We start from the raw sequence: 25,702 nt of genomic DNA, 5'->3' as shown, positions 1-25,702 counted from the left end.
TACTGAGGCAGAAGGGCATGTACAAGCAGAATCACGTACCTCTACGTTCCCCTTTAAGAGGCGGCCAGAGGGCGCACGCCCGCGGCAAACTCCGTGAGTCGGGTCGCGGGTCCCGCGGACTCAAACGCCACGGGGATACCCGCGATCGCCTTACGTGGAGGAAGAACGGGGAGATGCTAATGTAAACAAGCATCTTCCCGTTCTGCCTAGTGACAGTGTCACTGTTCTCTGCTCCCTGTCATCGGAGCAGAGATCAGTGACGTGTCACACACAGCCATGCCCCTCATAGTTAGAAACACGCCCCTAGGACACACTTAACCCCTACACTGCCACCTAGTGGTTAACCTCTTCACTGCCAGTGTCATTTACACAGGAATCAGTGTATTTGTATAGCACGGATTGCTGTATAAATGACAATGGTCCCAAAAATGTGTCAAAAATGTCCGATGTGTCTGCCATAATGTCGCAGTCACAATAAAAATTGATGATCGCCGCCATTTAAAAAAAAAAAAAATTATTAATAAAAATGCCATAAAACTATCCCCTATTTTGTAAACGCTATAACTTTTGCGCAAACCAATCAATAATCGCTTATTGTGATTTTTTTTTAACCAAAAATATGTAGAAGAATACGTATTGGCCTAAACTGAGGAAAAAAAAATAGTTTTTATATATATTTTTGGGGGATATTTATTATAGCAGAAAGTAAAAAATAATGCGTTTTTTTCAAAATTGTCGCTCTTTTTTTGTTTATAGCACAAAAAATAAAAAGCGCAGGGGTGATCAAATACCACCAAAAGAAAGCTCTATTTGTGGGAAAAAAAGGAACGTCAATTTTGTTTGGAAGCCACGTCGCACGACCGTGCAATTGTCAGTTAAAGCGACGCAGTGACGAATCGCAAAAAGTGCTCTGGTCAGGAAGGGGACTGAAGTGGTTAAGAAAGCTCCCGATCTCAAGTGGCCGCTGGAAACTGTGCCAGAAGCGCGCACTCTTGGCACAGCTCTATTGGCGCCATTGCACTCAAATATGTGGGCGCTTGGCACCAAGAGGTTAATGGGGACATCACCTCCCTCTTATTCTAAGACACAGGCTGGAGAGGCGTGACAGACTGTGACTGTCAGAAATCCACCCACACCGTGTTATTTCCACAAAATGTTAAAGGTTTGATTTCAAATATATATTTGTATTAAGTATATAAGTAATTTATTTTTACTCTGTATTCCAGAGGCTGTTTTTTTTTTTTTGAACATGTGACCAGTAGCAGAGGACTAGAAGCTCCTCCTGCTTATGTTTCCCAGCAGACAGGCTGGGTGAGAGCTGGGTCGATTAGGAAAAAGGTACTTAAATGTTTTTGTTTTATTAATTACATTTTTTATTTATTTATTTTATTAAAATAATTACAGTGCCATTATCCACATACAGAAATAGAAGGGACAATGTAAATTAAACAGTATGTGTTTAGTACTACTATAAGTATTCTAGAAAAGGGTACTGATGGGGGAAGTGTATTCTGTTAATATAGGAGTTCTATTTAGTAAGTGTTTACACTATGGCTGAAGACGACAAATTCCCAAACAGAGATCCGGTTATGCAACTACATCAAATTAGCTTCCAATCATGATGCCGACTTTAAACAAATCACAGAGGAGAAGGCAGGAAACTCCCATTGTGCCAGCTAGAAAATCATAAATTATGTCTTTGGAGCAGGATGTGTTTTAGCAAACAAGGAGATGGCTTTTCCCTTTCAAGTAATGTGGCATTTGAATGCGTTTTATAGAAGAAGATGATATAACTCTGTTTGTCTTATTGCTGAAAACTGAATTGAACTACTTTTTTTTAAGGATAAACAAAAATGGCCTGTATGCTCGTGCCTATTCCCCCCTTTTGCACCCAGCGTGAAAGCAAAATGCAGAGCTTAAGTGAAAAATATGTTGCGCTATAATTAACCTTTCAATCAATGCTTAAATCCCGTGTTATTACTTAATTAATAATAAATTCCTCATAGCGATGGTGAAAATAAAAATAGTAAAAAAATATTAAAAAAGAAGGAAAAAACAAATGTTGTGCGTGGTATAGCCAAAAATTAGCGATCATGTAACCTCACAATCATGAGCATATGCTACACCAGTGGGATAATCCACAGATTCCCACCTTCAAATACACAATATGTAAATAGACCTATATGGCTACTCAGTATATAAAGTCCGATACAATGCCAACAATAGGTCCATTCAAAAACTTCTTTTATAATGTTGTTTGACGTTTTAAAATATTGTTTGATGTTTTAAAGATGTTTTGATAGCCGCTCTTAAATGCAGGAAGATACATGTAATAAATCAAAGATACGCATCATTGCGCAATGAACAGAATACTCAGGGTAAAAAATCTTCAGCAGATACACTCACATGAACCTGGATGGTTTGTGCATTGGGAAAAACAATCAGCCGCTTGGAGCGCGGTGAGTCTTCACACCGCTACTATCGAGCTGTTGACCAGCCTCGATATTGTACGTCACTGACTCCTCCTACGCGTTGCGTCACCTGACAGGTGACTTTTTCAAGGATATGGGTGCCTGAACACTTTTAATGTTTGCAGCCTAAATTATTTGGTTTTCTGTCAGTCATATATTTAACAATATCCATTTCATCGCTTTAGTATTCTTGCCTTTATAAAATGCAGAGCTTACAGTGGGGGAAATAATTATTTGATCCCCTGCAGATTTTGTAACTTTGCCCACTTTAAAAAAAAAAAGCAAATGATCAATTTTGCAGGATAATATCACCAAAAGAAAGCCTAGTTTGTCCTAAAGAAATGTTATGTTATACTTTCTAATCTTAAATAATGACAGGTACTGTTGAATAAATAGCAGAAATATAAATTATATAAATATATATAATAAAAATCATATAATATATAGAATAATATAATATATTATAACATAATATATAATGTATATAATATAAATAACAGAAATATAAATATAATATAAATAGCAGAAATATAAATTTTGCTCTAGTCCATAGGCGGTGAAAAAGGTGTGAGAGCTGTAGTTGGGTGTATTTTCACAAACCAGGTTATCGTTTTTCCTCAAGGCGAAATAATAAAAATGTATAGTTTGCACAAAATGTGGAAGGGTTAGCGCTTCTGTCGGGTTCTAATTTTAATTTGGTGTTCCTCAGGGCTCAATCTTGGGTCCCTTACTTTTTAGCATCTACATGTTTCCACTTGGATAACTGCTTAGATCACATGGGCTAAATTATCACTTCAATGCTGACGACACTCAGATATACAGCCACACTAAACCGGATTTTACTTCTGCTGCTTCACTGTGTTTGTGATATAACAACTTGGATGGCCCATATTTTCCTTCAATTAAACTGAGACAAGACTGAAGTCATGCTTATTGGCACCCCCCCCATAGATTATGTAAGGCCAGTCCTCATAGCTTATCTATAGATGGCAATGTAGTTCAGCTTCAGTCTAAATTGAAAAGTTCTAGGGGTCATATTTGATGCTAGTTTAACCTTTGAGCAGCATGTACAAAATGTTGTCAGAACATCTTTTTTCCCATTTGAGAAACATTGCTTGGCTGCGTCCTATGCGATCATAGGCTGTAGATGAAAAGCTGATCCATATGTTTGTGTTCTCCAGACTTGACTGCTGCAATGCTCTACTCGCTGGTGTAACTAAATCCACTATGAATCAACTACAATACGTACATAATTCTGAAGCCAGAATCCTGACTAGGTCTGGTACAAGTGACCATATTACCCCTATCCTGGAGTCCTTGCACTGGCTACCCGCCAGGTTTGACTTTATAGGGTTTTTTTTTTTTTTTTTTTTTAAATAACAAACATGTTATACCTACCTCCTCTGTGCAAGAGTTTTGCACAGGGTGGCACCGATCCTCCTCTTTTGGGGTTCTCCAGTGGCACTCCTGGCTCCTCCCTGCATCCAGGGCCATCTTTAAGGCAGGGCAAAAGGGGAAGCTGCCCTGGGCCCTGTCATTTTTGTGGGGCCCAAAGCAGCTGCCTCATTCTTGACAACTATCCCAGTTTAAATTACCTTGTCCCTTGAAGTTTTAGTCCTTTGTTGTGTCCCGATATCTCATTGTGAAGTGCTGGTACTAATGCTGCCCAGCTCTGCCCTATTGTTGTGTACAGATACTCACCTGCAGACCCTGTGTTTACACGTAAATAACCTGTATTCATATGTAAATAGTGGCAGCATTTATAAGTAAATAGCTGTGGCCGGCGACATTGATATGTAAATAAAGACGGCATTCATATGTATATCATGCCCCTCTGCAGTGAGGAGATGATGTGCTGTAACCTCTAGTGAACCGTATTACTGTACAGCAATCTCTAGCAACCAATTAACAAGCAGAAATCATTTGCTGTAACCTTTAGCAACTAATCAGTGAGCCGTAATGTATGCTGTAACCTCTAGCAACAAGTCAGTAAGCAGTAATGATATGCTGTAACCGCTGGCAACCGATTGCAATTGCTGTCTGATCTGATACAGTAACTGATTTTAAGTCTAGCTGCTATTTATTGTATGTCTCAGAGCAGGTGGAGAGTGAAATTGCATGGGGGGCCCAAGAAAATTTTTGCCCAGGGTCCAATCACTATTAAAGACGGCCCTGCATGCTTACCAAGGAGGCACTCGTGCGGGTGTACTCCCACGTCCTGCTGCTGCATCCATTGACACAGGCAGCAGGACTCGTCCCCGCCCCCCTCCGGCTCCCGTTTCACTGGATTTGATTGACAGCAGTGGGAGTCAATGGCTCCCGCTGCTATCAATCTATCCAATGAGGACCCGAGCTGGAGAACCCGAGCTGGAGCTGCTGGGCTCGTTCTCGTCGCTGTAAAGATTGGGTTCAGGTAAGTAAAAGGGAGATCTGGGGTGCTACTGCACTACAGAAGGTTTTTCATCTTAATGAATAGAATGCATTAAGAGGAGAAGTCCAGCCCAAGCTTTTTAGGCTGGGCCTTTCCTAAGGGTCACAGGAGTGCAATACGTATAGCACTCCTGTGACCCGTTTTCAGCAGAGAGTGGTTTGAAGTCTGCTCTCCGATGACGTCACTGGAATCAGCCCAGGCACCTCGTCATCCTGACTTAGGAAGTCTGGATCCACCAGCTGCCTGGACTGATGGCAGTCTCAGCCTCTCAATGAGCCACTCCCCGCCCCTCCACAGCTCAGCGCTCCAATGAGTGTGGAGGAGCAGAGAGGAGAGATGTTGACTGACAGGCAGACTCTCTCTGCTCGGGGAGGTGAAAGAACTGAACCATCGGCGGTGTTCGGTGGCTCGGTTCTCAGTGAAGAGGCGGCGGGGGACAGATGCAGCATCGGTCTGCATCCACCTAGGTAAGTATGAATAGGCAAAAAATAAAATAAAACCCATACTTCTCTTTTAAGGTGAAAAACGTTAAGGGGTTTACAACCCCTTTAAGATCCTCTTGCTCATCTATAAGGCTCTTCATGGCTTTGCGTCCCATTATCTGTCTGAACTTTTATCAACCTACTTTCCCCCTCGTAACCTTCACTCCTCAAATTATGGTCTTCTGTGTACCCCCTCCCCCCTACTGACCTACACTCGATGGGAGACAGAGCCTTCTTCTCTGCTCCAAAATTCTGGAATTCACTTCCAAAGAACATCAGAGCATCATCTTCTCTAAACTCATTCAAATCAAATCTAAAAACTTTTTTCTTTAGACAAGTTTTCAGATAATGGGGAAAAAGAGGAACCCACCCACTTGGGTGAAAAGAGGTTTTTACAAAAGTGTCTCTTTTTTCCTTTATTTTATTCTGAGTATTTCTTGTGGTTTCTTTGTAAAGTGCTTTGAGAAGCTACAGTCTAACTTTAAAGGCGCTATATAAAAATAAAGTTTAATATTATATTTCCTCTCAAGACCTTCTGCTCTCCAGCTCCCTCGTCACCTCCTCCCATGCTTGCCTCCATGACTTCTCCAAAGCCTCTCCAATCCTATGGAATGAGTTACCCCAATCTATCTGCTTATCTCCTACTTTATTAGCTTTTAGACAATCCCTGAAAACCCTTCTTTTCAGAGAAGCCTATCTTACCAACACCTAACAACTGTATTTTCATTTTCTCCATCAGCTCATCTCCCACAGTTATTACCTTTTGTTTCCACTTGACCCTCCTTCCTAGATTGTAAGCTCCAACGAGTAGGGCCCTCTGATCCCTCCTGTATTGATTTGTATTGTAAGTGTACTGTCTGCCCTCATGTTGTAAAGCTCTGCGCAAACTGTTGGCGCTATATAAATCCTGTATAATAATAATAATAATATCTGCTGGGACCACCAAATGATAAACACAAACGAGTTGGAGTTGAATTTCCCCCATAAGAGCACAACAATAAAACCAAGATAGAAGTTCTAATGAGAGTCCTCATTTCTCTTACGATGACAATTCAGGAAATAAAGGGAAATCTTGAAAACTTGACAAAGGATCTAACTCCACCCTACTCAAAAAAAAACATGTCCTCTGGTTATATAGGTTTACGTTAGTCCATTTGGATTCCGGTAATTATTTAAATTCTAATTAAAAGGGCGCAGCTAATGGGTAAAGTAAAGTTAGATATGAGTGAAGGAATCTTGGAAGGAGCCTTGTGTTCATAATGTTTACCCAACACAGCCATGAGAAACTGGCGCAATCCCATTTAGCTAATTCAAAATAAATCTGAGAAATTCGTTTGGCACAGTTAAAAAAACAAACTTTTAGGAAGGTCTTTTCGGGTCATGTTAACATTAATCTAGGTAATGTATAAGATTTGTCTCTTGACTGAGGAAAAAAAAAAACTCTCCCATAACACATTAATAAATGATTATTGTTATTTTTATATTAAATTAAAACTCAAACCATCTTATTTAGGAAGATTAAATCTGAAGTTCATCAAATTTTGAAACGTTAAAATTCTTTTATAATGGGTTTAGAGGAGGGTCGCATGTTAAAGCAGAATATGTCTAATTTGTCAATTTGCTCCAAGCAGCACCAGCAACAGTTACAAAAGAGAGCCAAAAAAGTGGAGCACAACTGGAAAAAATTACAATTGTAGCTTGATTGGTTACAATGAGCAAAATGCCACCATTCTCCCACATTTCTCAGACAGGAAAATGGGAATTTTCTATTAAAAAAATATTAGTCCAAGGTTTCTCTGAATGTTTATGTAAATCTTGTCTTTTCCTATATAAAGACAGAACCCTCTGAGTTAGTACAACTAGTAGATTGGAACAGTTACAAATGATATTGGGTCTGGGATTAAAAGTAACATTTCTGTCTTTGCAGATGACACCAAGCTATGCATAATGTCCTTACAGGATGTCTCCAATTTACAAGCCGACCTCAATGCTCTGTCTAATTGGGCGACTATGTGGCAGATGAGGTTTAATGTTGATAAATGTTAAAGTTATGCACTTGGGAGCTAAGAATATGCATGTATCATACATACTAGGGGGAGTACAACTGGGGAGATCAATGGTGGAGAAGGATCTGGGGGTTTTGGTAGATCATAAGCTCAATAGCAGCGTGCAATGCCAACCTCCGGTTTTCAAAGCAAGCAAAGTCCTTTCTTGAATTAGAGGTATGGACTCCAGAGAGAGAGAGATATAATTTTGCCCCCCTGTACAAATCATTAGTAAGACCTCATCTGGAATATGCAGTTCAGTTTTGGGCACCAGTTCTCAAAAAGGATATCAGGGAACTGGAGAAAGTGCAGAGAAGGGCAACCAAACTGATAAGAGGCATGGAGGAGCTCAGCTATGAGGAAAGATTAGAGGAACAGAATCTATTCTCTCTTTAGAAAGAGATTAAGGGGGGATATGATCAACATGTACAAATACATAAGGGGTCCATATAGTGAACTTGGTGTTGAGTTATTCACTTTCCGGTCATCACAGACAAGGGGCCACTCTTTACGCCTAGAGGAAAAGAGATTTCATCTCCAAATATGGAAAGGTTTCTTCACAGTAAGAGCTGTGAAAATGTGGAATAGACTCCCTCCATAGGTGGTTCTGGCTAGCTCAGTAGATTGCTTTAAGAAAGGCTCTTTCCTAAATGTACATAATATAATATAACTGTGTACTAACATTTATAGGTAAATTTGATCCAGGGAATATCCAATTGCCTTTCGAGGGATCAGGAAGGAATTTTTCCCCCTGCTGTAGAAAATTGGATCATACTTTACTTTTTTGCCTTCCTCTGGATCAATTGTGGGTGAAGAACTGTGTATATGGAAGTGTGTGATATTTTTTATTTATTTTTATGGTTGAACTAGATTGATCTGTGTCTTTTTTCAACCTAACTATGTATACATATGAAACTGGTGTAGCCAAGAAAAAAGTGGAATACGATTTTTCATCATTTGCACTTTTTCTTCCTTCTGTTTTTCTCTGTCCTACTCCTACCATCAACTTTATCTAATGTATTCCATTTGGGTCAGGCAATATATTTGGCAGCCCAGCTGCGCTGGATTACGTACAGGTACCCGACTGTGTTCTTCCAGGTAGGGGGTGTGCGAGCGCGTGCCTGCCCTTTACCCCGGCTGTGCAACTATTCACTACAACACAAGCCGATCAGCGGGTCCTGGCCAATGATTGGTCGATCGGCTGAACGAATGACAGAAGAGATACCTGTGCAGGTAAACAACACAGGGCTCTCTACTGACAGCAGCGACGTGCCAAATTTTTTCTCCCTGAAAAGCAGTAAAAACCAGCACATTGCTTAGTAAAAACAGCACACAGTAAACATTGTTAGGCACACATTTAACCCCTTGATCGCCCTAGACTTTATTAGCACTGATCACTGTATTGGTGTCACTGGATCATTCTGAGGCTTCCCTCCAACCACTTTGCATATTATTTTATATATATTGGGATTCTGTACTTGCCAAAAATGCTGCAGAAATCTCTCACCACTAAGTGAGGCTGTAACCTTTTTAACTGTGGGCAACTGAAGCTGCTGCCTGTTCACTTCCTGGATTTACACAGACACACAGAGGCACACCTCCAGCTCTGCAGCTCTCATTGGCCCTCTTATGACTAATCCCCCCTCCCTTCCTGGCAAACTGTCACGAGAGTGAGAGAGAGTGCTGTGCATGATGTCATAAGCCTAGGCTTATTACCAGACAAGAAACAGGAAGTGAGCTGTATGAGGTATTTACTGGCAGAATTTTTTTTTTTTTTTACTATCCAAAGTTAAAACAACAAGGGCAGAAGATTTAATAGATGGAAAAATGAAAAAATGACTGAAGGTCCACTTTAAATAGCGTTTTCAGTTTGTGGTGCTCAGATAGCACTGCTTTAATAATAAAAAAAAAAATCCCTCAGTACATCAACCTGTTATTTCAACACCCCTGCAGGTCTGTATTTACCTCCTCTGATGACTATGGCCTTCCGCACTGTTGGCCCAAGCACTACGGTCCCATAGCGGAATCCATACCACACTAGCAATGGCCTATTCAAGTCTATGGTGCTATTGTAATGGTAGCTTGGTACCACATTTCTTCTAAATGGGCTACAGCCATTGGAGAAGGAAAGTATGGACCTGTGGGGTTGTGTATTGAGTGGACTAGGGAAGGGGGCTGGTGTTTTTTTTTTCTTGAAAATGGTGAATGTGTCCTTTAACCACTTCTGGACCGCCCACCGTCGTTATACGTCGGCTGTTTGAAGAGGATTATCGTTGTTATGGCAGCTGCTAGCTGCCATAACCCCGGTATCCTCTTCTTCAGTGAGCGGTCTGGTTTAAGATAAAAGTAGTCCCTGCAGCGCATTCGCCGCAAGATCACTTTTATCGGCGGCACCAGAGGGCCACCCCTCCCGCCGCGATCCAGTGCTCTCTGCCGCTTACCGGAGCCGTCTGCAGCGGCAATCGGATCCTTCCTGTGGCCTGACATGGAGATTAATGAGGGGAAGATGGCCCCACCCGTCTCCATATCATTGCAGGGCGGAAGCGGCGTCAAAACGTCACTTCCACCCATAGCTCTTAAAGGGCCATTTTTTTTAAAAGACATTTTTTTTTTAAATTGCATTTTAGTGTAAATATGAGATGTGAGGTCTTTTTGACCCCAGATCTCATATTTTTTTTTTAAACAATGGTGTTTATTCAGTTTTTCAAGTTTACAGAAAATAAAGTAAACAACCAAGAACATTATTTTAACATATTGTTACAGATGTCATTTACTGTGGTGAGAGGTATGGAACATAAAATAAAATAAAATAAAGTAAATAAAAGAGAAGAGAAAAAAAAAAAAAAAAAAAACAGGGGGGGGGGGGTGGGGGAGGGAAAATGGAGGGGGGAAGGGGGGGGGAACAAAATTATGGGGGAGAGTAACCTCTTTCAGGTTAGTTTTAAACTTAAAGTTACCTCCTCCCGGCCTGGTTCATGGAGTTCATTCCTTGTGCAGATGGCGCTGCATTCCCCCACCCGCCACCCCCCTGGGAGCTTGCTGTGGCTAGGCGAGGGTGCAGTCTCCTCCACGCTATATCCATTTATTGGCATCTATCTTTTATTCATTATCAGTAAAGCTCCCGAACCAGACCGGGGGAATACAAGTGTCCATGTACTTCACCAATGTGAGGATTTTAGCACTGTAATGGACTCAATCATTAGCTTATTGTGTTGTTGTAACCTGTGTGCTACCCGACATCTAAGCATTTTACACTACTATATTTGCCGAGCACAAACTATTCATTAACCCGTTAATGCATGATAGTGTCATCGAGAACCTGGGAAGAGAGAAAGAAAAGAGAAGTGAAAGGAGGAAGGACAGACCAGGGAGGGAGTTGGGGGGGGGGGGGAGGGGAAAGGTGGTAGGGGATACGCTCCTGCCACACCGCAGGTGTCGCAATCATTCGGCAACCTACGTGTTGGTGAGGTATTTTATCCAAGGATCCCATGTTTTGTTGAATCCGGTCATCTTATCCTTCAGGATTGCCGTAAGGCGTTCGTTTACCATTATCCATGATAGTTTGGCTTTTAGTAGATAAAAGGGGACTGTGGGAGACTTCCAGGACTTAGCTATTGAAATTCTGGCCGCCACAAATATAAATGTGATTAGTCTGCGCATTGCCTTTGAAGTCCCTTCCACTGGGCGTCCCAACAGCGCGTGCAGAGGTGACTTGATTAGATTCACTTGTGTGAGGGAATATATTAGGTTGTACGTACGTATCCAGAATCTCCTCACTTTGGGGCACGTCCACCAAGTGTGGAAAAAGGTGCCATTTACATTACATCCTCTGAAGCACCGGGGGGACGCCCCCGGAACGAAAGTTGCTATCCTCTCTGGGACCATATACCATCGCATCATTACTTTATAGTTTGCCTCTATCAGGGAGGTATTAACTAGCGACTTAGATGCATTCAATATTATCTTATTCCATATTTCCATATCTAAATCCGTATCTAAGTCCTGATCCCATTTGTGCATATAATACAGTTTTGAGGTAGATGAAGTCAGCATATTATATATCTGAGAAATATGACCAGTGTGCCTATCGAAATTCTTACAGAGGTTTTCCATTGGGGTGAATGTGGTGATATCAGAGGTGCGATTCAATGTCGCTAAAAAATGTCTTATCTGGGTAAAGCGGAAAAGTTCTGAATTTGGAAATTCGTATTTCTCCTGTAGAGTTGATTTCGATAGGGCACCTCTGTGGTCACAAAAATCTGCAATGCGCATTAAACCTTTATTGGTCCACCACGAGAAGTTCCGGGGTTGAAGACCCGGAGTGAACAGAGTATTCCCGAGTAGAGGAGCCAAGGGGGAGTGCTGGGAACCAAACCCATGTGCTGTCGACAGTCTGTCCCACAAATTTAGGGAGAAAGACAAGCTCGGGCACATCATGGCCGGCCTGTCCTTCACCTTTAACCACATTAATTGGCTAATCTCTCTGTCAGGGTACAGAGAGGATTCAATTGTCATCCAGAGCGGTCTGGACTGCTTAGTGTGGAATTTGATCAATTGGGACATTTGTGCTGCATGGAAGTATTTTAGTAAGTCTGGCATTCCCAGGCCCCCCCTCGGCTTTGGTGTGTAAAGTGTTCTCTTGTTCACTCTAGGTCTCCTATGTCCCCACACATAGTCTAGCAATTTCCTCTGGAACATCTGTAAATCTTTCCTTACAACTGCTATTGGTAAGGTTCTAAACAGATATAGCACCTTTGGTAAGACCGTCATTTTGACTGAGTACAGCCTTCCAAACCATGACGGAGGGTTATTCGACCATTTTTTGAGATCATCAAGTATTTTCCGGAATAGGGGAGGGTAATTATATTTATACAGCGTAGTGAGGGTAGGAGTAAGATAAATGCCCAAATATGACATCGTCTCCTTCTGCCATTTAAAAGGGTAGGATTGTTGTAATGCTTGAATTATGTGTGTTTGTAGGGAAATATTAAGCGCCTGAGTTTTTGAGTGATTCACTTTAAGTCCCGAGAATTCCGTGAAGTGTCTCAGTACTATCTGTAGGTTGGGTAAGGAGGTGACCGGAGAGGAGAGAAGCAGTAGAATGTCATCTGCGAACATTGCACATTTGTGCTCTCGATCACCGCAGCGCACCCCCAGAATATCCTGATGTTCCCGGATTTTAATGGCCAAAGGTTCTAGGGCTAAAATAAATAGTAGGGGGGACAAGGGACATCCAGATCTCATATTTAAGAGGTGTCATGCTTTTTTTCTATTACAAGGGATGTTTACATCCCTTGTAATAGGAATAAAAGTGACACAATTTTTTTTTTTTTTTTAAACAGTGTAAAAATAAAAAAATAAAAGGTAAAATAAATAAGAATAAAAAAATAAAAAATTTGAACACGCCCCGTCCCGACAAGCTTGCGCGCAGAAGCGAACGCATACGTGAGTAGTGTCCACATATGAAAACGGTGTTTAAACCACACACGTGAGGTATTAGTGCGAGAGCGATAATTCTAGCCCTAGACCTCCTCTGTAACTTAAAACATGCCACCTGTAGAATTTTTTAAACATCGCCTATGGAGATTTTCAAGGGTAAATGTTTGTCGCCATTCCACAAGCGGGCTCAATTTTGAAGCGTGACATGTTGGGTATCAATTTACTCAGCGTAACATTATCTTTCACAATATGAAAAAAACTGGGCTAGACAGGGCTACTGTTGTCTTATTTTTCAATTAAAAAAAGTGTATTTTTTCCAAAAAAAAAGTGCGCTTGCAAGACCGCTGCGCAAATACGGTGTGACAGAAAGTATTGCAACGACCGCCATTTTATTCTCTAGGGCAGTGATGGCGAACCTTGGCACCCCAGATGTTTTGGAACTACATTTCCCATGATGCACAGATACACTGCAGAGTGCATAAGCATCATGGGAAATGTAGTTCCAAAACATCTGGGGTGCCAAGGTTTGCCGTCACTGCTCTAGGGTGTTAGAAAAAAAAAAAAAAAGTATAATGTTTGGGGGTTCTAAGTAATTTTCTAGCAAAAAAAAGTGTTTTTAACTTGTAAACAACAAATCTCAGAAAGAGGCTCGGTCCTTAAGTGGTTAAGGTTTAAGAAGCTACACCAAGGAAAAATTCACAACGTTGCCCTTAGTTGCAGAAGTAATCAGTCCCTCTTCTGATATCCAGTTCTGGTCGTTGACTTCGGTCAACACTTACTATTAACTCGAATTAAAAGTATATTTACCGCATAACTGTAAACTCACACAGGTGTGCAAAGCTCCAGCAACTAAAAATAACTTTACGAGGAACAGTTGGGTTTACGAGTGTGTACAAAATACAAATATGAATTTGAGATTAAAATCAAATAGAGCATATAGCCTAACAACAGAACGATGTGTTGAAATTGGCACCTGACCACTGTTAATCAAGCATTAAAAGAAAGAAGGCCACTTATAGGTTTGCGACACAGGCAGAGGTCAGGAAGAGTTCATGATCGATCATCGCGTGTTACAATATTTCATTCATAAACTATAACGCACACACACCTTAGAGATGGCGAACGCTTCCATATTACAAGCCTCTATGGGCAAATGTGATTCTTCCAAAATACTGCAAAAAATGGTGCTTATGAGACCTTTAAAGGGTAACTCCACTTTCGTGGGGAAAAAAATAGCAAATAAACAAAAAATAATATAGTGTATACAATTGTGACACATTGTAGCCATATTGTAATTGAATGTCATTTAAAATTACCTTTCCGGTGTTCCTCTAGTTAGATGGGGACGACATTTGGGAAATTAATTTCTTAAGATTGGTGTCAACTAGAGATCACCTTATTCAATATCAATTTCTACATCGCATTTATCTCACTCCCGCCAGATTGGCCAAGATCTTTTCCACCAGTCGCCCTGTTGTTGGTGGTGCACTTCAACCAGCGCAGACTTTCCACATATTTTTTGGGACTCTGTGGCTATCCGGATTTTCTGGCAGAGGGTTACTAAATGTGTAGAGGAGGTTACTACACTTTGTGTACGTCCAACTGTTGAGGTGTGTCTTCTGGGACTTGTTGATGTCCTAGCTCCCAAGAGGGTGATACACATGCTTAACTTTATTGTTTTATTATGCTAGGAAGTTAATCATACTGTCCCGGAAAAAGTCCACCCCTCCATCTATTCTGGCATGGAAGGCACTTATTAACAAAGCCCTCCCCTTGTATAAAGCCATGTAGACTAGCAGGGGAATACCTACCAAGTATGACAAAGTATGGGGTGGTGGGATAAACAATTCATCTACAGTGTCCAATTAAACTAATTTGGCATAACTCTTAGGGAAGTGTATTTTGCACTTATATAGAGGTGTGCTTTGGGTCTATACAGTGCCTTGCAAAAGTATTCACCCCCCCTTGGCTTTTTACCTATTTTGTTACATTAAAGCTTTTAGTTCAATGTTTTTTTTAATCTGAATTATATGTGATGGATCAGAACACAATAGTCTAAGTTGGTGAAGTAAAATTAGAAAAATATATACATAAAGCTATTTTTTAGAAATAAAAAACTGATAATTGGCATGTGCGTATGTATTCACCCCCTTTGTTATGAAGCCCATAAAAAGCTCTGGTGCAACCAATTACCTTCAGAAGTCACATAATTAGTGAAATGATGTCCACCTGTGTGCAATCTAAGTGTCACATGATCTGTCATTACATACACACACCTTTTTGAAAGGCCCCAGAGGCTGCAACACCTAAGCAAGAGGCACCACTAACCAAACACTGCCATGAAGACCAAGGAACTCTCCAAACAAGTAAGGGACAATGCTGTCTCTACTCCCAGTCAGTCCCCTCCCCCCACAGTTAGAAACACCTCCCAGGGAACACATTTAACCCCTTTATCGCCCCCCTAGTGTTAACCCCTTTTCAGTGTAATTTATACAGTAATCAGTGCATTTTTATAGCACTGATCGCTGTATAAATGTCAATGGTCAAATAAATGTAGCCATGGCCCCAACCCCTAGAGGCCTAATAGTGAGCTCCAGAGTCAGGGAGAGCTAACATCCATCTTCACAGTGTGGGTTACTAGGCATAGTGGGTGTGGTGTAGATAGAGTAAGTTGGGCGCCAGACACTTTGAGAATGCAAAAAGCGATTTATTGACTCTTAACAGAACTGGGAAGGGAGGGTTAGGGCCTGAACACCCTTAGGCAGATGCAAATTACTTGGCAGACTCAGAGACAAAAATAGGAATAGAAGAACAGCTATACAGTTCAAGAGCCTTTAGGCTGGATTGCAGCAACTGTATCTGTAGACCGCTGTCTCCTATAGCAACTGATCTGGTAACTTCAATACAGATCACAACTCACAGTATCCCATTGTAGATCCTCTCATTAAGCTTCCAGTCTCTCACTAGACTCTTCATATTCCAGCCGCCACTGGATCCCTCAAGCTCCTTTACAACTATCCCACTGTGGCTTCCAAGTGTCACCCACACTGTCCCACTGGGTCCCTGACTTGGCTCTTCAGCTAACGTGCTGAATCCTCTTCAAGCATCACCCACAATGTTCCGCTGGGTCCCTAGCTTGACTCTGCTAAAGCTTTCCCAACTTCTTCACCGTCCCCAGCTAGTGAAAAGGGCTGCTCTGGTACTTTTTTCAGTCTCCACAGAACCTGGCCTCTGATAACAGGAGAGAATGTCCCTTGCTGGCAGCTGTGTCCCCTTTACCTCTGCCTCTTGTTCTCGCTTGCCTCTGGCGACAGGAGGGGTCGTCTCTGACGGCAACTGTTTTGCTTCACCCGTGGCAACTACTTGGTTCTCTAGCCAGCACAACCCCCTGCAACTTGGTTGGGCTCCAAGCCTGAAGCCCCAACCCCGTGCTGCTTGCTTCCAACCTGGATAGGCCTCAGACCGTCTAGTAGCCAGGTACTCCCGGATAGGCCTCAGACTTCTGGCCTAGCAGCCGGGAGCTTTTCAACACACATCCACCCAGACAGCTGCCCAGGTGGCACAGAACCCCAATCACCTGACTCCTCCCGAATAAATAGGCTCTCCCACCAGGTCAAAGGCAAAGAAACACCTGCCAATTGGCCGAGACAACCCATCCACTCCTAGTCCGGATTTACTAAACCCTTGTCAATCTAATGCCACAGGTAACAATCCCACCTAGTGACAGAAGAGAGAGAGGTGCATCAAACCCAGAATTAGGAAAAGGTCAGTGGATCGCCCTAAACAATCAGCCAGGCTGGTTACCACTGAGCAAACTAAATTTGTTAGTAACCCTGCCTAACACCAGGGTGCTACATAAAGATGTAATAAATTGTTTTTATATACAGTATCTCACAAAAGTAGGTACACCCCTCACATTTTTGTAAATATTTTATTATGTCTTTTCATGTGACAACACTGAAGAACTGACACTTTGCTACAATGTAAAGTAGTGAGTGTACAGCTTGTATAACAGTGTACATTTTCTGTCCCCTCAAAATAACTCAACACACAGCCATAAATATCTAAACCGCTGGCAACAAAAGTGAGTACACCCCTAAGTGAAAATGTCCAAATTGGGCCAAAGTGTCAATATTTTGTGTGGCCACCATTATTTTCCAGCACTGCCTTAATCCTGTGGGGAATGGAGTTCACCAGAGCTTCACAGGTTGCCAGTGGAGTCCTCTTCCACTCCTCAATGACGACATCATGGAGTTGGTGGATGTTAGAGACCTTGTGCTCCTCCACCTTCCGTTTGAGGATGCCCCACATATGCTCAGTAGGGTTTAGGTCTGGAGACATGCTTGGCCAGTCCATCACCTTTACCCTCAGCTTCTTTAGCAAGGCAGTGGTCGTCTTGGAGGTGTGTTTGGGTTTTTTTTGGGGGGGGGCAAACAACCACTCCCCCCCGGTTGGTCGGTGGCACTTATCCGTTTGCGGGCCGTGTTCTTACGGGCGGCGGGTAGCAGCTGGGTTGCGGACTCCTATGGGTGGCTTGCAGGTTGCGGGGTCCTACAGGTGGGTTGCGGGCAGGTTGTGGGCTACAGGCGCCGGGCAGCGGCTCCTGTGTCTTCTCTGCATCACGGCGGCTACCGCAATGCGGCTCCTCCCTTCTCCTTCTAGGCATCCAATAAGATCACCTGTCCTTTTAGCCAATCGGGTGACAGGTCTCCAGACCCGCTTCCTGATTGGCCCGGAGGAGGCTCAGTGTGGCAATAGCAAATATTAATTCGCTATTGTCACACAACTGGGTGGGCTCGGGGCGCAGTGCTCTGCACCCCAAGTCCACCATATTTTTTTTTAAGCTTATTAAAGCCTCTGGCTCTAATCACACGCTTCAAAAAAAAAAAAACCTCCTGCCATTGGAATCCATGCGTCCGGTGCCCTGTATGTAGATCAGGGGGCTGGACGCATGGATGGGGGGCAATGCCCATGAGCCGCAATAAACGAGCCACCGCTGGGTGTGAATGGAGCCTTAAACCGATAATACATATTACAGTCTCATTGTGCAATCAAATTCAGATTAATAAAACAGCTACGCAATGTGATTTCCTACTCAACCAATTCATTTATAGACAGGTGTATTTTTGAACTACATAGTTGTTGGTAAACTTATAGCAGATTGTAATAAGTGAGCTCACACACTCTTCCATATCAGTACAATTTTATCTAAAATATGAGTATTGTACAATCATATCATAACATGTGTGGTCATCTTGGCTCTCTCCACAATTGAAAATCTCCGACTTCGAACATCCTAATCTAAATTCAATGTAATCTAGCACCACTATTACAAATTATCGATTCACATAACGGGCCCCGATCTGTGAGTTAACACTATCTTTGAACCATTATTAAATTTCTGCATAGGCAGCTAACACTGCAGCACCATTGTAAAGTAAAAAATGTTCCTTGTCGGTATTTCAGACTGAGATGTTAGATAAAGTCTACGCAGATAAGTCACAGACAAGGGCCCGGCCAAGCCAAGCAGCTAAAATAAAAAGGTTTGGCTTTCTCCAACACAACTCTATCAGAGTCACGTTTAAAAGCTTTTTACTTGTGCGCCACATTTATTTCCAGGAAAGACAGATGTGACGGGTACAGCAAATCACACTCTATTCATTAATTTGCTAAATGCCGCTGTGAACAAAATGCATAAAAAGCAATTTGGAGCGGCTTTTGGTGGAAAGGCAGAAAAAAAAAAAAAAAAAAGAGACTTATCACTGAGATTTCGACTGGATTGCAGTAACAATTTTAGTGACTAATAAATTGTCTCCCTATTGAAGTCAATGGGATTGCAAAAGCATCTGAAGCAGGTTGTTGCAGCTTAGGAGGAAATTAAAGTGATTGAAAAGTCTTGTTTAAAAAAAAAAAAAAAAGTTAACCTTGCCTCCTCTGTGCAGTTATTTTCACATAGAGCAGCCTGGATCCTCCTCTCCTCTGGTCCCCCTTTTGCTGCTCCTGGCCCCTCCCTCCTATCGAGTGTCCCCACAGTCAGCAGCTTCCTATGGGGGCACCCGAGCCGAGTCACAGCTCACCGTGTTCATTCAGACACGGAGCCCCGACCCGGCTCCACCCCTTCTCTCCCCTGATTGGCTGACTGACAGCTGCAGGAGCAAATGGCACTTCTGCTGTGTCTCAGCCGATCAGGAGGAGTGTCCCTGATGGCGTAGACATTCGTGGACATCACTGGAGAGAGATGGGGCTCAGGTAAGTAATTAGGGGGTGCTGGAGTGGCTGCTACACACAGAAGGTTTTTATCTTAATACATAGAATGCATTAAGATAAACAAACCTTCTGCCTTTACAGCTCCTTTAAAGCCATATTAAACCCCAAACCAAAAATGTAATATATTGCTGCTTACCAGACTTTTTTTTAGGCTTTTTTTCTCTCTGTTTTCACCTGGTGAGCTGTCCAGTAACACACCTCCTGTATTAGAGTGCCCCCACACTGGATGAAGGATAAGGGTTTTACATAAATCAAAGCTTATCAATGTAAGCACACCTGCCAGTTTTGAAACTGATACATCGAGAAATGAGCTTACTTTTGTGAAACAGATTTACTGGCTGGAGCACCAGATAAAAATTAAAAAAAGCCTAAAAAAGGAAAACCAATGCAGCCATCACATCAAGGAATTGGTGAGCTGAAATATAGTAAATGTTTCAATAGTTAAGAGATACCCCCCCCAGCAGGGACACAAACAACAACAAAACCAAACAGAGGTTCTAACCCTTGCACCTTCAGTTCAAAACAAGAAAAAAAAGTCAAACAAATTTGAAAACAGACCTCAAAGACCACACTTTGCATGGTTAACCTAAAATGAATAAATGAGTTCACAGCAGAAAACAGACACAACTTTTGTAAAATTATCTACTTTTATAAGGCTTCTGATATATATGTAGCACCTTTCAAGAAGTAGAGTGGGCTGCTAGGTAAATTTAGTGCAGGGGTTGATTAATTAGGGCTGCTGCTCTGTTACTTTCCCCCCATCTTCTAGAGGATTCTAAATTCATAGCGGGAGGAAGAGCGGAGCATGCAGTCTGCATATTGATGAGACTTCAGCCAATTCCTGGGGAGGTGTATCCAGTTGGCAGTGAGAGCCCATAAATAGTCTGGGGCCTGAGCAGCAGGAGCAGAGTTCCTAGGTCCAGTCCTGCTTGAGGAGACCCCTGTGTAGGGGCTCTGTTCCTGGGGCAGCTTTCTAGAAGGATCCATTAAGAAGATACCGAGGTCCCAGCTAGGCTTAGCTGGGGGCCTATTTGCATGCTTGAGACCGGGGATCAAGTTGGGTTTGGAGAAGCTCACTGGAGAGAGCCAGGAGGAAGTTGGTGGGAAAGAGTCCAGCTGTCCTATGGTGGTGTGAGTCTACATCTCCCTCACTAGGAAGAGCCTGGTGGATATCATCAAGAGGCAAACAATGATCACCTTAGTAAGCAACCCCAGTGCTGAGGAGTTAGGCCGGCCGTTTAAAACTCAGCCGGTTCAGCAGGAACCGTTAATGGGCTGGCTTAATGTACCAAATTGATCGATTGACTTGGGTACAACCAGCCTGTCAGATCTCTTGCGATTATCGCTAGTGGCTGATATAGCCAACAGCAATTACTACTTTCTTCTCCCAGTGGGGATGGCTTCCCCCCACCGGGAGAAGACAATGGCCTGGCAGGAGTGAATTCCCACATCAACACTGTCTGTGTTGATGGGGGAATCAAGCAAATTTTTGTTTCTGCAACCCATGGTTGCAGAAAAGAAATTCGCTCCATGTATGGCCGGCTTTAGTGACTGTGTGTAGCTTTAAGACTCTGGAAGAAGTACTGGTCACCATTAGCATAGAGATCCTGCGGGACTTTCCTTTTTGTACTATGTAGCCAAAAAGTTGAGCCCTCAAGTTATTCGGTTTTGCAGTTTATTGAGGTATCCCATTGCTCCCTTTCCCTACCCAAGTTCATCAGTCCCCCCAAAAAACCTAAAAGGAAACCCCTAGATTGTTCTTTGGAACCAGTGGAAGAGTGAGAAAAAATGCTGTGTGCCTGGCTGTGTGTGCTCTAAGTGTGGAAATAGGACTGCATTTACCAGCGGCTCTTACGGGGGTGCACCATATATATTTACAGAAAACAATAAAAAGAAATATATGACTCTTATGCAGCTAACTGTATAGCAAATACATTTTAATACAGAATGTTTAAAGACAAACACAGCAATGAAAACACACCCCATTAAGCGTTATCAACTGTCATTTTAGTTTCCGGTCTCTTAAAATAAGCAGAAACTGGGTGTAACTGTTTGGTAATGTTCTGGTGTACTTTAACACCAATGTTATAGAACTCCAAAAAAAAAGAAGTTTGCAGTATAATTAGCTCTGTTTATGTTAAAATAAAGTACAGATGAGCCAGGGAGGACCTCACGGTTTCCTCTTCTAAGGAAACATGTGCTCATTTTTTTTTCTTTTTTTCATTGCAGGCCCATCTGCACTCACGAAGGTAAATGGTAAAGAAGAACAAGCCTGTCTGTCTACAGAGAGCCCCTTCCTGTATATGGTTGGAGAGTGTTGTGCGGGAAGGGCACAGACTTGAAAGCCTCTCCATCTGCTGCCCATTTACTTTGGAGACGACTGAAACAAACTCAGGAAGTGCCAACGAGCAAGCGACGCAAGGGAAAGAGCTGAAGAGATTGCCTTGATCTCTGCAGGGTCACTTGAGGGCCAGTGTGTGCCAGTCATCTCACAAACTTGGATTTGGAGAAAAATACTGACAAACACAGCTGGTGATGGCTTCAGGTGCTACTGAAATCTCAACACTTGGGAAAGATAAACAACATAAAGTGCCTGAGCAAGAAGTGCGGAACAAACACTAGGTTGATTATGTACCGTAAGCTCTGAGGAAACCTGATGGGTTACCATAACAGTTAGGGTGTACAAACCTTTCATTACAAGTGGCTGAAAAATAATACATTGTACCAGGTGTTTTTAAAATAAAACCCGCAGTCAGGCTTTGGATAGTCAAGTATTTACATTCTTGACAAGCAGTAAATGAGCATCAAAAACAAGTACTCAATGTCATCTGTAGCTACAGGCACTGTGGAGTAACTCACCACTAAAGTCTTTTTCTATAGGCAGCTTAGCTCACTATGCTTCCTCAATATAGGAACAGCTAAGTATCTAATTTCAGTATCTGGCAAGATGAATAAACTCCCATGCATGTGCAGGAGTGAAGTCATCTCAGTCTGGTTAATCAAAATGGGAGGATTTGAATTTGGAAGAAGACCAGCCGTAGATGTCAGTGGCTGGCAACGAGCTCCTGGACACCATACTTCTGCAGTGGAAGCGAGTATAGTTCTGCTTTAAAGTGGTTATAAGGTCTAATTAGCTTTTTTTTTACCTTAATGCATTCTCTGCATTAAGGAAACAATGTCTCACTACCTGTTCCTTAATGGGAGGAGCAGAGCCGCGCTGTGTGTGTGTCTATGGACGTACACAGCTCTAGAATTGGGAGCAGGCCTACATGTGTGCCACTATATCAAGCAGTTTGCTATGGTGGCACACACAGAAAAGGTGGAGAGAAGAGCGCCGGCAGGGGGGCTCCAGAAGAGAAGGAAAGGGGACACTCTGTGCAATACCACTGCCCAGAGTGGGCAAGTATAACCCCCCCCCCCCTTTTTTTTTTTTTTTTTTTTTTTTTTTAGGACAAAAGAACAAGCCTTTACAATCACTTTAAAAAGGAAGTTTACTCCCCCCTTTACATTCCCCCCCCTCCCTTACCTGTACAGCTGTTTGTCCTCAAAAAATATACTCAAATGCAAAGTGAATCAGGCCAGGTCTCTACTGGGCTCTTGCACTGGGCACCCTGAAGACACACTGCTGCACATGGGTAGTGTGCCCGAGATTGCCCAGCGCATGCGCGGTGTTATGCACATTGTTCCAAAGCTTCCTGAAAAACTGGGAATGAGGTGAGAATAGGTGAAAAACCAAGAAGTGGGAGGCTGGCACTTGCTAATAAAAAATTTATGGGGGGGGGGGGGTAAGGAAGCAAAAGTATATAAAGTACTCGAGGAGGGTGAAGGTCTGCTTTAATCATTGGAAGGATGTTGAGTCACTGCGGGGAGAAGGTAACAGGGGGAGCTAAGCCGCTCAGCTGGGAGTGGGAGAAGGAATAGGTATGAGAAGTCTTCAGGGTTTTTGATGAACTGCTCCACAAGGACTGCAGCTACATAGGTCAGTTGGGGGGTTGCTTTAAACTCCCTTCCGCAAAGAAGTTTTATCCCTATTGTGGGGTCACCAGTACGGTATTTGTATATTGAAATCATATCCCCTCTCAAGCGTCTCTTCTCCAGAGAGAATAAGTTCAGTGCTCGCAGCCTTTCCTCATAACTAATATCCTCCAGACCCTTTATTAGCTTTGTTGCCCTTCTTTGTACTCGCTCCATTTCCAGTACATCCTTCCTGAGGACTGGTGCCCAGAACTGGACAGCATACTCCAGGTGAGGCCAGACCAGAGTCTTGTAGAGTGGGAGAATTATTGTTTAATCTCTGGAGTTGATCCCCCTTTTAAAGCATGTCAATATTCTGTTTGCTTTGTTAGCAGCAGCTTGGCATTGCATGCCAAATGGTCCTTTTCCGTCCTAGATTCCCCCATAAAAATACTTGTTGATGTGCCACCACTCCACCATCACTGTGCACTTCACTCCTAATTTCTTGTGGTGAGCCGACAACACATCATTTTTGTGAACTGAATCATGTTAACCCTGCCCACTGATTTTTGCTGAACTACTGAATCCTTCCCAATGTTCTCAGAGCCAACGCATAGAGACTAGTTGTTCTGTAGATCAAGATAAGAATTGGGAGGGTTAACCCCTTGAGCCAGCACAGGACAGCTCGGGAATTCTGACAGTATCAACAGGTATTTTTTGCACTCATCAAACAAATGTAATATAACATTTTCAATGGTACACAGTATATAGCAGACCAAAAGGAAGCAAAAAGAAGATTATTTGGATTTTCATACACTTTAAGAACCTGCTAAAGCAAATTCCAGAACCACTTGCACTTGAGAAAAACAACTGAAGATCAGCTCAGTGTGTTTGAGGCTACAACATTTTCTAAAACCGCCCTTTTCCTTTTCACAGGAAGAGTTAGCCTGACTCTCTGTTAAGTGTCTGTTGTGATACTGAAGGTCAAACTCTCAGTCTAAGACATGCCACCCTCTCGAGTGCTCTTCTCCCACCTCCCTCAAAAGCACTTAGCCTTGTTTGGCCAAAAATAAACAGTTGTTGGAAGTGTAAAGCCTTAAGCACATAAAAATATATTTCTCGCTCTGCCTTATGAACAAGACAAAATCAATAGCTCCCCCAACCCAAGCTAAACTGCATGGATTGAGAAATCTCATGCTGCCAGCTTAACAGGTGCAGTTATCTTGCCTGCCACTAGGTGGCTCTGGTCCCACTATAGTAGCGTAAAAGTAAAGTTGTAATTGGATGTAAGGTCCCCTTTTAGGGGAGTCATTCCTTTATGATGTCATAAGTGTAGTTCATGCCCATATACTGCAAATGCCAGATGTGGAAGGGGCCTTGGGTAGCCGTACAAAACACCCCAGAGCTGCAAACATGCGGTCCCGTATCAATCTAAAGTGTCCTTTGCAGGGTTGAAGTCCCAGTGGAAGTGGTACAGAACACAGTAGGAACCGCTGTAGTCGCCCTGTATCCCCAGACCTTCTGCAGGTCCTGCAGTGGGGTGCATAAAACTTTGGAGGTCAGGCGAGTCTTCTGATATGAGTAATATTGAAGCCTGGGAATTAGTGTGCCATCTGGGAGTGTGACTGGCTGGGCAAAGCTATGGAAAGGGACACTAGGAAGAGACTGGTATACCAATGAGAGCACCACGAACCTACTTGGTGATGAAAGATAAATGCTGCCGACTTAGTATACATAGGTAAGTGGTCCCAAATCTGTGGTGCTCCCAAGGACAAGAGGTGCAAAGAGAAGATGGCCTAAAATATATGGGCTTATGCTATGCGCAAAAACGACAAACTACAGAATGTCTATTCCCATGTATGAAATTCTGCGCCAAAGAATTCTGCTGGTAAAATCATATGTGAGGTCAGATATCACAGAAATCTTTCTAAAGTTACATTAAAGTGCGGAAAATGCATTTTGTGTGTGAACATTTCTTAATCCTTAAATATTAAGGTTTACGGCCGGGTATGTTAAAAGTGGGCCCTTTGGCCAGAATTATGACAAATTATGGCTGAGGGTACCATCAACAACAGGTGGCTAGTTTTCCAATCCAAGAAGAAGCAGGGCATTTTGACTTGTGCTGGGCAAGGCTACCCCACGCAGTCCCACTGCACCTGGTGTAAGTAAACCTTAGAAACAAGTTAATAAAACCTATTATAAAGTCTTCTTTTTAACCCTTTGCCATTAAGCATATAATATAGAAAACCTAGAATATACTAACTAGGACAGTATTCCTATAAAACAGGGGTCTCCAAACTTTTGAAATAAAGGGCCATTTTACTGCCGTTCAAACCGGGGGGAGCGGAATGTGACCAGTGGGAGTAGAAAATGCTCTGGCATCAGTGGGAGTAAACAATGCCAAAGGTTTAGTGGTCAATGAGAGTAAAAAAATTATGTCATTGGTGTCAGTGGGAGGAATAGTGCCCCATCATTGGTGTCAGTGGGAAAATTAGTTTCCTATTGTTGGTGTCAGTGGGAAGAATAGTGCCCTGTCTTTGGTATTCATGGAAGGAATAATGCCTTTTATCAGTGGAAGGAAAAGGCAAGCAAAGGGCCACATCTAGCCCGCAG

The 25,702-nt window shown here is 42.6% G+C and overlaps 1 protein-coding gene and 1 long non-coding RNA gene across 3 annotated transcripts in view; one reads left to right on the top strand and one right to left on the bottom strand.

Moving 5' to 3' along the window:
* Positions 1-25,702, bottom strand: part of PRKCE (protein kinase C epsilon) — a 523,002-nt gene that overhangs the window by 67,435 nt on the left and 429,865 nt on the right. The gene's annotated exons all lie outside the window — the stretch shown is intronic.
* On the top strand, positions 1,264-21,901 carry LOC141140932 (uncharacterized). Its single transcript, XR_012244022.1, has 2 exons — positions 1,264-1,338; positions 21,365-21,901. It is a non-coding gene; the product is annotated as an uncharacterized lncRNA (long non-coding RNA).

The sequence above is a fragment of the Aquarana catesbeiana genome, linkage group LG04 (genome assembly GCF_042186555.1).
Source record: "Aquarana catesbeiana isolate 2022-GZ linkage group LG04, ASM4218655v1, whole genome shotgun sequence".
Lineage (NCBI taxonomy): Eukaryota > Metazoa > Chordata > Amphibia > Anura > Ranidae > Aquarana > Aquarana catesbeiana.
The sequence above is the reverse complement of the archived record's forward strand: the minus strand, read 5'-3'. Positions and strand labels throughout refer to the sequence as shown.